The sequence below is a fragment of the Salmo trutta genome, chromosome 32 (genome assembly GCF_901001165.1).
Source record: "Salmo trutta chromosome 32, fSalTru1.1, whole genome shotgun sequence".
Lineage (NCBI taxonomy): Eukaryota > Metazoa > Chordata > Actinopteri > Salmoniformes > Salmonidae > Salmo > Salmo trutta.
In genome coordinates, this window is record NC_042988.1 from 33,267,899 (window position 1) to 33,286,246 (window position 18,348).

General features: G+C 40.7%; 1 long non-coding RNA gene across 1 annotated transcript; it reads right to left on the reverse strand.

The window, feature by feature from the left end:
* Positions 1-7: 7 nt before the first annotated feature.
* LOC115171763 (uncharacterized) lies at positions 8-15,102 on the reverse strand. The gene is made up of 3 exons (XR_003871241.1): positions 14,964-15,102; positions 283-364; positions 8-105 (listed from the first exon to the last, which is right to left on the reverse strand). It is a non-coding gene; the product is annotated as an uncharacterized LOC115171763 (long non-coding RNA).
* Positions 15,103-18,348: the final 3,246 nt, after the last annotated feature.

Here is an 18,348-nt window from a genome sequence, read left to right on the forward strand (position 1 = left end):
CCTTGTATTTTTTTCTAAATTTAGACCTTGGTCCTGCTTTTGGGATCAAGTTGATGAGGTCTTTCTCTTCAAGGTAGAGGAAACCTTCTTCATCAATTTCTTCATCTGAAATTCAGGAAATATACATTTTAGGCATATTAATATAATCAAATAATATCTTTATTAATGTATAATAATACAATGTACAATAATACATAAATTATTTTAACAAAATCAATCAATAATTGTGCTATTACACAATGTATCATACAATGTATAATAATACATCACAAATATCTTCACCTTCAAACCTCTGAATCAAGTCACTGTGGTTCCACTCAGTTAATTTGTCTCTGACGAAATCAAATGATGCCATGAGTCTTCACTATGAAGGGAGAGAAAAATGGTACAGTTTACATATTTGTGGTAGGTGATATCACATTAACTTTATTCCAAAATAAATAATAAATAAATACTATAAAAAACATGATGATTTGTTAAAACAACAAAGCACCTGCCATTTAGCATTTAAGCTTCATATTCAAGAGCAAATCAAGTGTCACGTAAATGCTAGGAGTGGTGGTAGGAGTCAGGCGCAGAGAGCAGAGGTAAGGAGATAATGTGTTTATTCCGTAACACAACAAAAACGGTCGACGCCAACACAACCGGCGTGAAAATGCGAGGTGCCCAAAAACAACAGGTACACAGCACGCACATAAAACAACACTATACGATCGCCAGCACATCCAATAATAAAACACACTGACGCAAATAATCCCGCACAAACCTGGGCGGGCTAAACAGGCTTAAATAACCATAAATCAAGAGAACCAAATGGGGAACAGGTGCAAACAATAAGACATACCAAACGAAAAGGAAAAAGGGATCAGCGGCGGCTAGTAGGCCGGTGACGACGACCGCCGAGCGCCGCCCGAGCAGGCAGGGGAGCCACCTTCGGTGGGATTCGTGACATCAAGTGCTCATGTTCTTGTAAATCCCAATCATTTTGTAATTGTAGGATGTCCATAATATTTTTTCACATCACATTTCAAAGAATAGTAAGAAGAGCAGAGACTTATTGACTCTCACATGAGTATACTGTTTCTCTGAATGCAACTGTATCATACTTTGGTTTAATAGGGAAAAACTTTACTTTAATGTATTTTTACCCCTAGTCTACTTCTGTTGAATGTGTTATTTTCCTTAGTATTACTTGCAACTATTAGCTTTGTATTTTCTTAAACAAATCATGATTCTACTTTTTGTTTCACCTCTCCTGCACATGCACTTTCGTTTGTCTTTTAAAGTTTCATCATATTGTTTTGTCTTTTAATTCTAATCATAATGTTACGTCTTTTTCTTGTGCAAATAACACAAAACATGAAATATATAAGTCTCTCTTCATGTTTTTGTGGGATTACATTACCAACCTCTTAAGGATCAGACCCTTTTTTTAAATGTTCGCTTAAATTGACATACCCATATTTAATTGCCTGTAGCTCAGGACCTGAAGCAAGGATATGCTTATTCTTGATACTATTTGAAAGGAAACACATTGAAGTTTGTGGAAATGTGAAATTAATGTAGTAGAATATAAAACATTAGATCTGGTAAAAGAAAAAACATGCATTTTCTTTATTTTTTGTATTCCATCATCTTTGAAATGCAAGAGAAAGGCCATTATATGACTTAGAACTCTGAGCACAATATAGGTTATGGCATGATACAACACTAGATGGCATCAGTGTATTTTTATTTTTATTTTACCTTTATTTAACTAGGCAGGTCAGTTAAGAACAAATTCTTATTTTCAATGACGGCCTAGGAACAATGAATGTGCAAAGATATAGACTGATCCAATAAACCATTGCATTTCTGTTCAAAATGTTGTATCATGTCTGCCCAAATGTGCCTAATTAGTCAATATATACATTTTTAAGTACATAACTGTGCACTCTCCTCAAACAATAGCATGGTATGTTTTCACTGTAATTGCTACTGTAAATTAGACAGTGCAGTTAGATGAACAATAGTTTTAGTTTTCTGCCCATATAAGACATGTCTATGTCCTGGGAAAATGTTCTTGTTACTTACAACATCATGCTAATCACATTAGCGCAAGCAAAATATATATATATTCAAAGAAATATTACTGAGTACCACTCTCAATATTTTCAAGCATAGTGGTTGCTGCATCTTGTTATGGGTATGCTTGTAATCGCTAAGGACTGAGGAGTGTTTCAGGGGGAAAAAATGATGGAATGGCACAATTTGGTTCAGTCTGCTTTCCAACAGACTCTGGGATATTATTTCACCTTTCAGCAGGACAATAACCTAAAACGCAAGGCCAAATCTACACTGGAGATGCTTAACAAGAAGACAGTAAATGTTCCTGAGTGGCCGAGTTACAGTTTTGACTTAAATCTACTTGAAAATCTATGGTAAGACCTGAAAATGGTTGTCTAACAATGATCAACAACCAATTTGACATAGCTTGAAGAATAAAAAAAAATACATTGGAAAATGTTGCACAATCCAGGTGTGGAAAGCTCTTAGAGACTTACCCAGAAAGACTCAAACTGGTTTCATGAAAGGTCGCCACGTCAGCTGTAACATTAAGTTCGTTTTAGACTTGATTGATTACGCTGATTCAGTTGACTCCGAGGCTATTATTTTATTCCTCGTGTTTTGATACAATTGAACACAAATTCCTAATACATTCGGTGTACACTTTTGGTTTCAGGACTAGCATTGTCTCTGTTATCAATATGTTTTATAAAGATGATAATAATAGTTTGATTATGATTAATCTTAACACATCTAAAATATTTAATGTTCACCGTAGTGTATGCCAGGGTTGCCCCATTTCAGCTTTTGTCGTACCCTCTTCATGACTGTCTTGACCATGCTAGTTTGTTGGTGATGTGGACACCACGGAACTTGAAGCGCTCAACCTGCTCCACTACAGTCCCGTCGATGAGAATGGGGGCATGCTCGGTCCTCCTTTTCCTGTAGTCCACAATCATGTCCTTTGTCTTGATCACGTTGAGGGAGAGGTTGTTGTCCTTGCACCACACGGTCAGGTCTCTGACCTCCTCCCTATAGGCTGTCTTATCGTTGTCGGGGATCAGGCCTACCACTGTTGTGTCATCAGCAAACTTAATGATAGTTTTGGAGTTGTGCCTGGCCGTGCAGTCATGTGTGAACAGGGAGTACAGGAGGGGACTGAGCACACACCCCTGAGGGGTCCCTGTGTTGAGGATCAGCGTGGTGGATGTGTTGTTACCTACCCTTAACACCTCGGGGCGGCTCGTCAAGAAGTCTGGGATCCAGTTGCAGAGGGAGGTGTTTAGTCCCAGAGTCCTTAGTTTATTGATGAGCTTTGAGGGCACTATGGTGTTGAACGCTGAGCTGTAGTCAATGAATAGCATTCTCACATAGGTGTTCGTTTTGTCCAGGTGGGAAAGGGCAGTGTGGAGTGCAATAGAGATTGCATCATCTGTGAATCTGTTGGTGCGGTGTGACAATTGGAGTGGGTCAAGGGTTTCTGGGATAATGGTATTGACGTGAGCCATGACCAGCCTTTCAAAGCATTTCCTGGTTACAGATGTGAGTGCTACGGGTTGGTAATCATTTAGGCAGGTTAACTTAGTGTTCTTGGACACAGGGACTATGGTGATCTGCTTGAAACATGTTGGTATTACAGACTCAGACAGGGAGAGGTTGAAAATGTCAGTGAAGACACTTGCCAGTTGGTCAGCGCATGCTCGGAGTACACGTCCTAGCAATCCGTCTGGCCCAGCGGCCTTGTGAATGTTGACCTGTTTAAAGGTCTTACTCACATTGGCTGCAGAGAGCGTGATCACACAGTCATCCAGACCAGCTAATGCTCTCATGCATGTTTCAGTGTTACTTGCCTCAAAGCGAGCATAGACGTTATTTAACTCGTCTGGTAGGCTCGTGTCACTCGGTTGTGCTTCCCTTTGTAGTCTGTAATAGTTTGCAAGCCCAGCCACATCCGACGAACATCGGAGCCAGTGTAGTACGATTTGATCTTAGTCCTGTATTGATGCTTTGTCTGTTTGATGGTGTGTCGGAGGGCATAGCGGGATTTCTTATAAGCTTCCGGGTTAGAGTCCCGCTCCCTGAAAGCGGCAGCTCTGCCCTTTTGCTCGGTGCAAATGTAGCATGTAATCCATGGCTTCTGGTTGGGGTATGTACGTATGGTCACTGTGGGGATGACATCCTCGATGCACTTATTGATAAAGCCAGTGACTGCTGTGGTGTACTCCTCAATGCCATCGGAAGAATTCCGGAACATATTCCAGTCTGTGCTTGCAAAACAGTCCTGTAGTTTAACATCTGCTTCATCTGAAAACCTTTTTATAGGCCACGTCACTGGTGCTTCCTGCTTTCATTGTCGCTTGTAAGCAGGAATCAGGAGGATAGAGTTATGGTCAGATTTGCCAAATGGAGGGCGAGGTAGAGCTTTGTACGTGTCTCTGTGTGTGGAGTAAAGGTGGTCTAGCATTTTCCCCCTCTGGCTGCACATTTAACATGCTGATAGAAATTCGATGAAAATGATTTAAGTTTCCCGGCATTAAAGTCAACGCCCACCAGGAGCGCCACCTCTGGGTGAGTGTTTTCTTGTTTGCTTATGGCAGAATACAGCTCATTCAATGCTATCTTAGTGTACCAGCCTCTGATTATGGTGGTATGTAAACAGCTACAAAGAATACAGATTAAATCTCTCTCGGTAGGTAGTGTGTTATACAGCGTATCATGAGAAACTCTACCTCAGGCGAGCAATAGCTCGAGACTTCCTTAGATATAGTGCACCAGCTGTTGTTTACAAAAATACATAGACTGCCGCCCCTTGTCTTACCAGACGTCGCTGTTCTATCCTGCCGGGACATCGTATAACCAGCCAGCTGTATGTTGATGTTGTCGTCGTTCTGCCACGACTCCGTGAAGCATAAGATGTTCCAGTTTTTTTTGTCCCGTTGATAATTTAATCTTCCGCGTAACTCATCGATTTTATTCTCCAAAGATTGCACGTTTGCTAGCAGAATTGAGGGAAGTGGGGGTTTATTTGATCACCTTCGAATTCTCAGCAGGAAGCCCGCTCTCCGGCCTCTCTTTCTCCGCCTCCTCTTCACGCAGAACACTGGGCTCGGGGCCTGTTCCCGAGGGAGCCATATATCCTCCACCTCGGGCTCATCAGAGTCGTAAAAGAAGAAAAAGGATTCTGCTAGTCCGTGGTGAGTAATCGCAGTCATGATGTCGAGAAGTTATTTTCGGTCATAAGAGACGGTAGCGGCAACATTATGTACAAAATGAGTAAAAAAATAAGTTACAAACAACGCAGGTAAACGAACAAAAAACACAAATCGGTTGGGGGCACCTAAAATGTCTGACTTCTAATATCTAATATCTAATAAAATGTCTAGGTTTGTATTTTATTTTAGGAACTTTAAAAAAAAAACTTTTAATTCTGTTTTATGTTTCTTGAGAAATATGTCCCCAAAAAATGTAAAGTATGGACTCAGGGGTGTGAATACTTATGTTTGAGATATTTCTGTATTTCATGTTGAATAAATTAGCAAACATTTCTAAAAACATGTTTTCACTTTTTCTTTATGGGGTATCAACACAATCTCACACTCAATTCGTGCAAAAAGCATTTCCGCAGATTTTGTGCGTTTTTGTGTGGCTTAATTAATGTAAAAAGACACACATTTTTGTGCAACATCATCCATAAGAAAATACATTTTTGAGGGACAAACTTCAGATACATTTTTTGAATGTTAGTAGAGCAATACATATGATGGGCAATGGTGTACTACACTGCCTTATTTGAGTCACACATTTATTTAAATAAAAAAACAAACGTGTTAACAAGCCAATATTGTTTATCAACCAGGTTGTCACCAAAATAATTATAATATTGGTAATTTTTTTTATTAACGCCAATACTGTTTTCTATGCTAATTAATCAACACACTACTGTAAATAATTGTACAACCTGTTATAAACCAGAAATTGCACTCGTAAATAAATGGCGAGAAATCCTCAGTCTGAAGCCATTCGGCTATGAGATCCACAGCCCTGTAAAATTGATACAAGTTATAGCACGTTAAAAGGGTTTATTTACAACCTCGGGTATAATATGTTGGGCAAAGTGGTATAGGACAGTTTGACATATAAACCCTAACTTGAGTTCAGTCTTCACCAATGAAAACCAAGAGGGGCCTAGCTTTGTTCTTCATGACTGGGAAAAGCCTCAATTCTAGGCTGTTGAAAATCCTACATCCATCTCATTAGATCAGAACAGGGCTCATACGTGTCAAAACAAGCTCTAACGGCCGTTGCCATAAAAGACTAGTAGGCCTTTTTTTATTTAACCTTTATTTAACTAGGCAAGTCAGTTAAGAACAAATTCTTATTTACAATGACGGCCTAAGTATAGCCTAAGTATACAACATGATTGACACAACCGTAATAATCATCATGAAACGGCTTTGGAAGTGCCATAAGTGTGATCCAACATAATTCATTATTTTACATTAACCTGTTTAACTGCATTGATATGACCTAATTGATCATAGTCCAGACTCGTTGTAGTTGCAAATACCATGCAGTTGCACGTGGGGAATTTAAACCAAATATATTTATTTTCCAGGTCTTCTGTTTCCCCACATTTATTGATTAATTAATTTCCCATTATACAGAGGAAGGGTATGCTATGGGATCCCCTATAGCTCCTAACTATGTTAATTTGTATGTGGGTTATTCCCATTCCCCAATCAAATTCCTTCATCGATATAACAAAAAAAGACAAATATAGCTTTTTACTCTAATCTGGCAACCCTCAGAAAATCCGACAAAGCACCAGTACCCCAAAGTATTAAGCGACAACAAGCACAGAAAACAGCATTAGCATTAATACAAATAAACAAAAATGCAAGGCTACTGTTATAAGTATTTTGGTGACAACCTGGTTGATTAACAATATTGGGTTGTTAACACGTTATATAAATAAATGTGGGAACACCAGTGAAACGTAGAACACCAGTGCCCAAAATGAATTGCTCCAATAAATTTCAACAGATAGTTCCGAAGTATGCCCCCCAAAAATGTATTTTCCTATGAATGTGAATTTTTTTACGAATTAGGTCGCACAGAATAGGTTGCACAAAAATGTGTGTATTTTCACACAAATTAAGCCACACAAAAATGCTCTAAAATGCACAATTTCTGCCCCCCAAAAATGTTTTGTACATACTTGCACGAATTAAGTGTGAGATTGTGTTGCATATCTATATACTGTACATATATATACAGTTGAAGTCGGAAGTTCATATACACTCAGGTTGGAGTCATTAAAACTCGTTTTTCAACCATTCCACAATGTCTTGTTAAACAAACTATAGTTTTGGGAAGTCGGATAGGACATCTACTTTGTGCATGACACAAGCAATTTTTCCAACAATTGTTTACAGACAGATTATTTCACTTATAATTCACTGTATCACAATTCCAGTGGGTCAGAAGTTTACATACACTAAGTTGACTGTGCCTTTAAACAGCTTGGAAAATTCCTGAAAATTATGTCATGGCTTTAGAAGCTTCTGATAGGCTAATTGACATCATTTGAGTCAACTGGAGGTGTACCTGTGGATGTATTTCAAGGCCTACCTTCAAACTCAGTGTCTCTTTGCTTGATATCATGGGAAAATCAAAAGAAATCAGCCAAGACCTCAGCAAATAAAATTGTAAGACCTCCACAAGTCTGGTTCATCCTTGGGAGCAATTTCCAAGCACCTGAAGGTATCACGTTTATCTGTACAAACAATAGTACACAAGTATAAACACCATGGGACCACGCAGCCATCATATCGCTTAGGAAGGAGACATGTTCTGTCTCCTAGAGATGAACGTACTTTGGTGCGAGAAGTGCAAATCAATCCCAGAACAACAGCAAAGGACCTTGTGAAGATGCTGGAGGAAACAGGTGCAAAATAATCTATATCCACAGTAAAACGAGTCCTATATCTTCATAACCTGAAAGGCCGCTCAGCAAGGAAGAAGCCACTGCTCCAAAACCACCATAAAAAAGCTAGACTATAGTTTGCAACTGCACATGGGGACAAAGATCGTACTTTTTGGAGAAATGTCCTCTGGTCTGATGAAACAAAAATAGAACTGTTTGGCCATAATGACCATCGTTATGTTTGGAGGAGAAAGGGGGATGCTTGCAAGCCAAAGAACACCATCCCAACCGTGAAGCACGGGGGTGGCAACATCATGTTGTGGGAGTGCTTTGCTGCAGGAGGGACTGGTGCACTTCACAAAATAGATGGCTTCATGAGGAGGGAAATTATGTGGATATATTGAAGCAACATCTCAAGACATCAGTCAGGAAGTTAAAGCTTGGTCGCAAATGGGTCTTCCAAATGGACAATGACCCCACGCATAGTTCCAAAGTTATGGCAAAGGATAGCTTAAGGAGAACAAAGTCAAGGTATTGGAGTGGCCATCACAAAGCCCTGACCTCAATCCTATAGAAAATTTGTGGGCAGAACTGAAAAAGCGTGTGCGAGCAAGGAGGCCTACAAACCTGACTCAGTTACACCAGCTCTGTCAGGAGGAATGGGCCAAAATTCACCAAACTTATTGTGGGAAGCTTGTGGAAGGCTACCCGAAACATTTGACCCAAGTAAAATAATTTAAAGGCAATGCTACTTTAAAATACTTATTGAGTGTATGTGAACTTCTGTGAACTTATGACCCACTGGGAATGTGATGAAAGAAATAAAAGCTGAAATAAATAATTCTCTCTACTATTATTCTGACATTTCACATACTTAAAATAAAGTGGTAATCCTAACTGACCTAAGACAGGGAATTTTTACTAGGATAAAATGTCAGGAATTGTGAAAAACTGAGTTTAAATGTATTTGGCAAAGGTGTATATAAACTTCCGACTTCAACTGTATATATATTTTTTTACCTTTATTTAACTAGGCATGTCAGTAACCTGTTGGGGCTAGGGGGCAGTATTGAGAATTTTGAAAAAAATATGTGCCCATTTTTAACTGCCTCCTACACCAACTCAGAAGCTAGGATATGCATATTATTAACATATTTGGATAGAAAACACTCTGAATTTTTTAAAACTGTTTGAATTGTGTCTGTAAGTATAACAAAACTCATATGGCAGGAAGAAACCTGAGAAAAATACAAGCAGGAAATGAAAATTTTGTGGCTGTACTATTTTCGAGTCATTGCTAATAGAACACACAGTGACAAAGGATTCATTTTGCACTTCCTACGGCTTCCACTAGATGTCAACGATCTTTATAAAGTTGTTTGAAGCGTCTATGATGAACAGAGACCGGATGACAAGGAAGGGAAGTTGACGTCCCTGGGATGTCGTCACTTCATTATTGCGCAAACATGCGCGTTCATGTGAGATGAGACTTTGTATTTCAAACGTTTATCAAGACACAGGAGAGGTCCTGTTGAAATATTTATCCGTTTCAGATTCTCAAGGCCCTAAAGATTGATGCTAAACAACGTTTGACATGTTTGAACGAACGTAAATAGATTTTTTTAAACTTTTCGTCGTGACTTTTCCCCCCCGCCCTACATTTTGAGGAGCCTACTGAACGCGCTAACAACATGGAACAACTTGGAGTTATTTGGACATAAATTATGAACTTTGTCGAAAGAAACAACATTTGTTGTGGACCTGGGATTCCTGGAAGTGCCTTCTGATGAAGATAATCAAAGGTAAGGGAATATTTACAATAGTATTATTGATATTAGATGGTTCCAAGATGGTGCTAACCTGTATAGCCTAGCCTATTGTTCTTAGCATAGCACCCCGTTTATTGCAAAGTGTGATTTCCCAGTAAAGTTATTTTGAAATCTGGCAATGCGGTAGCATTTACGAGATGTTAATCTATAATTCTTTGAATGACAATATTATGATTTACCAATGTTTTCGAATAGTAATTTTGTAAATTGTAACGCTGGTTCACCGGAAGCATTTGAGGGAAAAAAGATTCTGAATTTCACCGCCACTGTAAAATGCTATTTTTGGATATAAATATGAACTTGATGGAACAAAAAATACATGTATTGCCTATCATAATGTCCTAGGAGTGTCATCTGATGAAGATTGTCAAAGGTTAGTGCATAATTTTAGCTGGTTTTCTGCTTTTGGTGATGCCTGTCTTTGAATTGACAAAACATTACACACAGCTATTTTCAATGTACTCTCCTAACATAACCTAACTTTATGCTTTCGCCGTAAAGCCTCTTTGAAATCGGACAATGTGGTTGGATTTAGGAGATGTTTATCTTTCAAATGGTGAAATATAGTTGATTGTTTGAGAAATTGAAATGATTAGATTCTTGCAGTTTTGAATTTCCCGCCATGGTATCTTGTCAATAAATCCCGTTACCAGGATCAGAGCGGGAAGGGGTCCTCTAAATTCTTATTTACATTGACGTCTACCAAAAGGCAAAAGGCCTCCTGTGAGGATGGGGGCCGGGATTAAAAATAAAAAATATAGGACAAAACACAAATCATGACAAGAAAGACACCACAACACTACATAAAGAGAGACCCCCCCAAGAGAGACACCCCCAAAGCATAATGTTTCCACCTCCATGTTTGATGGTGGAGATGGTGTTCATGGGATCATAGGCATCATTCTTCCTCCTCCAAACACGGCGAGATGAGTTGATGTCAAAGAGCTCCATTTTGGTCTCATCTGACCACAACACTTTCACCAGTTGTCCTCTGAGTCATTCAGATGTTCATTGGCAAACTTCAGTCGGGCATGTATATGTATTCTTGACAACAACATAGCATGGCAGCAACACATGACAGACAACACAGCATGGTAGCAACACCACATGACAACAACATGGTAGCAACACAACATTGCAGCAGTAAAACATGGTAGCAGCCCAAAACATGAGCAAGAAGGTAGAGACAACGGCAAGAAGGTAGAGACAACAATACATCACGCGAAGCAGCCACAATTGTCAGTAAGAGTGTCTATGATTGAGTCTTTGAATGTACAGATGGAGATAAAACTGTCCAGTTTGAGTGTTTTTTTGCAGCTCGTTTCAGTCGCTATCTGCAGCAAACTCAAAAGAGGAGCGACCCAGGGATGTGTGTGCTTCGGGGACCTTTAACAGAATGTGACTGGCAGAACGGGTGTTTTATGTGGTAGATAGGAGGGAGTGAGGCCTAAGAGGGTTTATAAATACAGTGGGGGAAAAAAGTATTTGAAAAAAGTATTTGACAAACGTACAAAATCAGCAGGGGATCAAATACTTTTTTCCCCCACTGTAAGCATCAACCAGTGGGTCTTGCGACGGGTATACAGAGATCACCAGTTTACAGAAGAGTATAGAGTGCAGAGATGTGTCCTATAAGGAGCATTGGTGGCAAATCTGATGGCCAAATGGTAAAGAGCATCTAGCCGCTCGAGAGCACCCTTACCTGCCGATCTAAAATATGATAAATATATGTAGCCTCAGAAACAAAATTCGAGATTAGCTAATCTTAGATCATATTAATGTATTAGCCATTTCTGAGAAATGAATTGATTGAAGAGAAACACGGCTCTGCAAAGATCTGTCAATGACAATAGCATATTCAATGAATTTATTAAAACTAACCAAGAGCTCAAAGAAAAGCTGTCTACAGAAATAAAGGAGCATAAAATCAAGATATTCAGCCAAGACAAAAAAGACAAGGCCAACGCTCGACAACCAGTGCCTCATCTGCTTCCAGTGCCAGTTTTTTATACAATGAGAGACTGGGCCGACACAAGCGCAGAGATGGCAGCGGTCAGGCATACCGACGAGATGCCATACCGGAAAGGGTAAGACGAAACAACTACCATAGACAAAGGAGACCTTTCACACGGTCCCAGAAGCCACGGGACTGAGTTTCAAATGTATCAAGCAATATATTTGTTAGATCTACAATCCTATACGTCAGTCCTGACCCGCCCTGCTGATAAGGGTGGATCGGTTGTGTACTCATGGATAGGACAGTCTATGTAAATGAGTGTCATAGACAACTGCTAGACAAAACCTTTTACAAGAAACTCAGAAGTGACCCCACTTCCCAATTTCAGAACACTATCTTCACATTCCTAGATTGGTGTTTAAGTTCTGGTCAAATCATCCAAAAATAACATAACATTTGGCTATTCAACACCCGAAAATTGCTACTTTCTATACTTTGACAAAATTACATAAGAATGTTACAAAACCTCCATGGCATTGATGCAGTAATGGCCCCTTTATACATTTTTTAAAACTATTTTATTAGACCACTCGCAGAACAGCTCCCTTTGTAAGGGACACCAACAGTATGATCTCTATCATTTAATCTCTGGGTCCTCTCCCTGAGAATACTTTGTAAATTACTTTTGATGTTGAGTCGTTATACACTCATGTTCCACAAGAGGACGGTAATTGAAGCCATGGAACATTTTCTGTTGGAATGTGACCCAAATGAACAACCTTCCAGTGCATGCGTTGTAACATTGGCTGAAATAGTACTCACACATAACTATTTCAAGTTTCAAAACAATTTCTTTATCCAGAGGAAGAGTACTGCTATGGGATCCCCTATGGCTCCTAACTATGTTAATATGTATGTGGTTTACATGGAGAAACAGTCAATTCTCAATCCTTTAAAATATGTTTTTTTTGCCCAACATTTGGAAATGGTACACTGATGATATTTTTGTTTTAAGGAGGGGTGATGCAAAACAGCTCCAGGTGTTCCATGCTTTTCTTAACTCTTGTTCTGAGCACCTGAGATTCACTATGCAATCTGACACAGGTAAAATCAGTTTCCTTGATCTTTTGATTTTGTGTGAGTATAATGTTCTATACACAGATCGTTACAGGAAACCCACTGATTATAAAAGTTTGAGGGCTGATAGCTGTCACCCGCTTCCCTTGAAAAACAGTTTGCCCTACATCCAATGTTTTCGAATCAAAATAATCTGCAAAATGAGATTCACCTTTGATGATACAGCAGTAGGAATACAAGGATATAACATCTGTAGAAAAGACAGGAATGTCTACGGTGTAGGTGTTACTGAAGCCTCTTCTTTAGGGTGTTGCTATAGGCCACCAAGTGTATCTGAAGAATGTGTGTGTGATGTTAGATAAGGTCTCTGATGCTAACAGAGAAATTAATTTTCTTGGTGACTTGAATATTGGCTGGTTATCATCTAGTTGTCCTTTCAAGAGGAAGCTTCTTACTTTGACTACTGCCTGTAACATGACCCAGATTATCCCTCAACCAACTAGAGCAGGGGTGTCAAACTCATTCCATGGAGGGCCTAGTGTCTGTAGGTTTTTGTTTTTTCCTTTCAATTAACACAGACAACAGGTGAGGGGAGTTCTTTACTAATTAGTGACCTTATTTCATCAATGAAGTACAAGAGATTTGAAAAAACCTGCAGACACTCGGCCCTCCTTGGAATGAGTTTGACACATGTGAACTAGAGTGTATACCAATAGTCATGTCACAGAGCATCATTTACACTGAGGAAAACCATGGTCCCCAGTGCCTGACTTGTCTGCCTTTGGGTTTGTAGCTACCTCTCTGCTAGAGGAGTGACTAACAGGCCAGGATTCTAGCTGAGATACACAGGACACCCCAGTGGTCTATCTGGGAATCAGTGACACTTAGGAGACTCACCTTCTGATGTGCCCAGGTTAGGCTACCTAGCCTCTCTAATTACTCTTCACGGTATGTTTACCTGGCAGAAGTTGTGTAAAGTACTTCAGTAAAAAGTAATTTTTGGGGTTATCTGTACTTTACTTTACTAATTATATTTTTGACAAATTTTACTTCACTACATTCCTAAAGACAATTATGTACTTTTTACTCCATACATTTTCCCTGACAGCCAAAAGTACTCGTTACATTTTGAATGCTTAGCAGGACAGGAAAATTGACTAATTCACACACTTATCAAGAGAACATCCCTGGTCATCCCTGCTGCCTCTCACTAAACACATTTTACTGGGTAACTTTCACTTTTACTTAAGTCATTTTCGATTAAGATATCGTTATTTTTACTCAAGTATGACAGTTGGGTACTTTTTACACCACTGCCTGGCAGGTTATTACTCCCAGGACGGGGGCTGTTTTTATGTTCGACAGTATAGTCACACGGTTACTCTTACAGCTTATCGGGTAATCACTTGCTTTATCACACTTTGACTATCGTTTAATAGAGGGATTCTTAATGGAATCCTGATATACTTAATAAGGCCCGAAGGGGTGTGGTGTATGGCCAATATACCGTGTCTAGAGGCTGTTCTTACGCACGACACAACGCAGAGTGTCTGGATACAGCCCTTAGTAGTGGTATGGTATATTCACGCCCAAGGTGCCTTACTGCTATTACAAACAGGTTACCAACATAATTAAAGTAGTAAAAATAAAAAATGTGGCATACCCGTGGTATACGGTCTGATATACCACTACTGTCAGCCAATCCGCATTCAAGGCTCAACCCAACCAGTTTATAATCAGTTTCTAGTACTGGGGAGGCTACCTAGGTGTTTAAGGTTATCCTTCTATCAGACCTTATGACAGTTATGCTCTCCCCATATGAAATAGAAGAGATGTGGAGACTAATGTCCCTTTAGGCAGGGTTTATTATAGAGGACTAGACTCTCGTAGCCATTTTCAAACAGTTACCCAGGAACCAGGCTTCGACCAGTTCCTGCCCAGGAGAGAGTCTGACACCACTACCCCCGGGGTCTTACCCCTTGATGTTATTTAAATTCTTACAACAACCAGATAATAAATTACAGAGTGGTTAAAAACAGGTTTTAACAATGTATTACTTCAGCACTTATAGTAGCAAAAATACAGGTTATGAAAAAAGCAAATGAAAGGTAAAAGTTAGAACACTTACGTAGCTTTCCTAGTGTCTATCAATGTTGTCAAGAGCTGGGGGCCAGTTGTCTGACTTCACATTACTGCTGCTTATATACTTTTCACTTATCTGACACCTACTCAACTATGACATCATCACACAGTTCCTTCAGATCTTCCCACACGTATCTCTTCTAGCTCTGTGGTTTCTTCATGGGCAGGCATGAGTGGGACATGTTGTCACTCTTCATGTCTGTTAGGGTGGCTTGGTTAAATATGAAGGTGGGGGGACTTTTTGAATTAACTGATTTCTCATCAGGTCTTCTGATTGAAGTGTAGCTGTTAGAGTGTCATTCTCTTTCAAGGTGTCTTCTAGCTCTTTCAGTGATGTAAACTCATGTACATAGAGGATAAGTGCTGCTTCTGGGTCTTGAATAATTACAGTGTCATTGTTGTAGGTGTTAATGGTGAAGAGTCCATTATCAGGCTCCTGTTTATCAAATACCAAGATCTGTTGACCATTAGTGATTCCTCTCTTTCTGACATGGTCAAAGTGCCTACATGTGGCAGAATACTAAGCAGCAGTATGCTCTGTATACAGTTCCTCCAGATGTTCCCACACACGTTCCTGTTTATGCTTCGTGGTTTCTGCATGGGCAGGCGTGAGTGGGCTCACAGGGGGTACTTCCCTATGTGGGTGGTTTTCCACTCCCAACGGTAGCACCATATTAGGTTCTTCCACTCTGAGAGTTCCCCTTGCCCACCTCCCGGTCTTCTCCTTTCATTGTCTTGAGCTCTCCTCTCTTTCCTATTAGGAGGCTTGGGGACAGGTCTCAGGTCACCGGAGCTAAACCATTCACAACAAGTCACATAAAATGAAGGCCGTAGGGTGCTCTGCCTGTGTGCTGCTGTTGTGGGTGGTGGTGTTTGGAGCGATGGTATTTGGATGGACTGGGGGGGAGACCACAGGTGGGCTTTTGTGCTCTAGGGCTGGCATGTGAAGATCTTGGGGAGGTCTGACGAGGAGAATGTGCTGGTGTGGGAGGAGGAGTTGTACTGGGTCTGATTATCTTGTGCTGAGTCTGTGTGAGTTCCAGAGGTTCACTATGAGATGCAGTGGCACTGCTGATGAGGGGATGTGATGATGTGGTACTGAAGATTGTGGTGGGCTCCAGTTGTTCCCTTAGAGTGTGGCTGGTGGTGTCTCTGTGTTGTAACAGTTCTATGACCCCTGACAACTCCCATTGTGCATGCTTAGTCCCCTCCTGTACTCCCTGTTCACCCACGACTCCAACACATTACGTTTGCTGACGACACAACGGTGGTAGGCCTGATCACCGACAATGATGAGACATCCTACAGGGAGGAGGTCAGAGACCTGGCAGTGTGATGCCAGGACAACAACCTCTCCCTCAACGTGAGTAAGACAAAGTAGCTGATCGTGGACTACAGGAAAAAGAGGGCCTAATACGCCCCCATTCACATTGACTGGGCTTTAGTGGAGTGGGTCGAGAGCTTCAAATTCCCTGGTGTCCACATCACCAACAAACTATCATGGTCCAAACACGTCAGGACAGTTGTGAAGAGGGCATGACAATGCCTATACCCCCTCAGGAGACAGAAAAGATTTGGCATTGGTCCCCAGATCCTCAAAAAGTTGCACCAACTGCGCCATCCAGAGCATCCTGAACGGTTGAATCATCGCCTGGTATGGCAACTGCTCGGCATCCAACCGTAAGGCGCTACAGAGGGTAATGCGTATGGGTATGGCTACCTGGTCTATTTGCTTATTTCTTAACAAAATGGTATTTTGTTCTCAAATGACACACACAAACCATCATATGAATAGACATTTATAAGAACCAGTTGAACACTGATGTTGTCACGACTATCAGTGTAGCAGGAAGGGTCAGAGTCAAGGGCAGGAGACGGAGGTCCAAAAACACCGATGTTTATTACCACCGTTTGGAAAAAATAGGCAGTCGTAATACTGGGTGCGCCTAAACACCCGACAGGAGCACAGCTCCAAAACAATAAAGTGAACGGGGCGCAACCCGGCAATGATAAATCGACAGCTCCACCAAAATGCTGCATAAACAGGCAGCGTAAATACGAACAGCCCTTCGACATGACACAAAACAATCCCGCACGAATACCTGAACAAAAAGGACAAACTAAATACCCCCCCACACTAATTGCAAACAAGGAACAGGTGCAGACCTAGACAGACAAAACCAAACACAGAAACATAGATCGGTGGCAGCTAGTAGGCCGGCGACGACGACCCCCGAGCGCCGCCCGACCGGGGAGGGGCGCCACCTTCCGTGGAAACTGTGACAGATGTGCTCAATGTAAAACACTATGATGAATGGAAAACACTTCTTCTCCATTCATCATAATGACTTAGGCCTTTTTTGGTTCAGTGTTGCCATTACTACAGACAGTACATACATAAGTGTGTTGTAAAATATTTGAGAATATTGTTTTTATACTCAGAACACACAAATACACGGTAACAAATATATTTTATTTTTCCCACAAAAACAATGTACACAGTGTACATCCCATTCCCAACTAACACAAAGTTGCACATACAGTGGTCTACATACAAAACAGAAGAATTTAATGTATACAGCTACAATAAAAAAATACAAATACAAAAAAACTATGCTGCATCCTCTCTTCCGTTGCGGTCTGGCCACAGCACCTCATCCACATCACAAGCAATGTTTTCCCTGGCCAAGCAGCGGGGGAAATATCGCCTAGCATGGCAATTCCAGCCATGAAAAGCATCAGCTGCTATATCTCCACATGCGTCTTCCATAGTTTGGAGAAGAGGTATACGCGTTTGTGGATTTCGGTCATAGACTTTCCATCTCCAGGCAGAAAAAAATTCCTCAATAGGATTGAGGAATATGGAGGGAGAAAAACAACTAAAAAGCGTGGGTGGGCAGTGAACCAGTTACGAACCAGAGCAGCCCTGTGGAAACTTACGTTGTCCCAAATGACAACGTACCTGAGCTGCTCTGTGCCATCTACCTGATCTGGTGGAATGAGTGTGTTGTGTAGGGTGTCCAGGAATGTGATCAGATGGGCGGTGTTGTAGGGGCCAAGGGTAGCATGGTGATGGATGACGCCGTGGTGGGTAATCGCTGCACACATTGTGATGTTCCCTCCGCGCTGGCCAGGGACTTGAACAATGGCACGCTGGCCAATGATATTCCTTCCCCTCTTTCGTCTTTTTGTGAGGTTAAATCCAACCTCATCAATGAAGATGAACTGGTGCTCCACTGCAGCCACCTCTAGCTCAAGGACTCTCTGAAACACATGACAATATCAGAAATAGACATGGAGTGGTCACTATTGTGAAGCACAATCATTATGATTACAATACTGTAATATGTATAATTTATACAGTGTTGAGA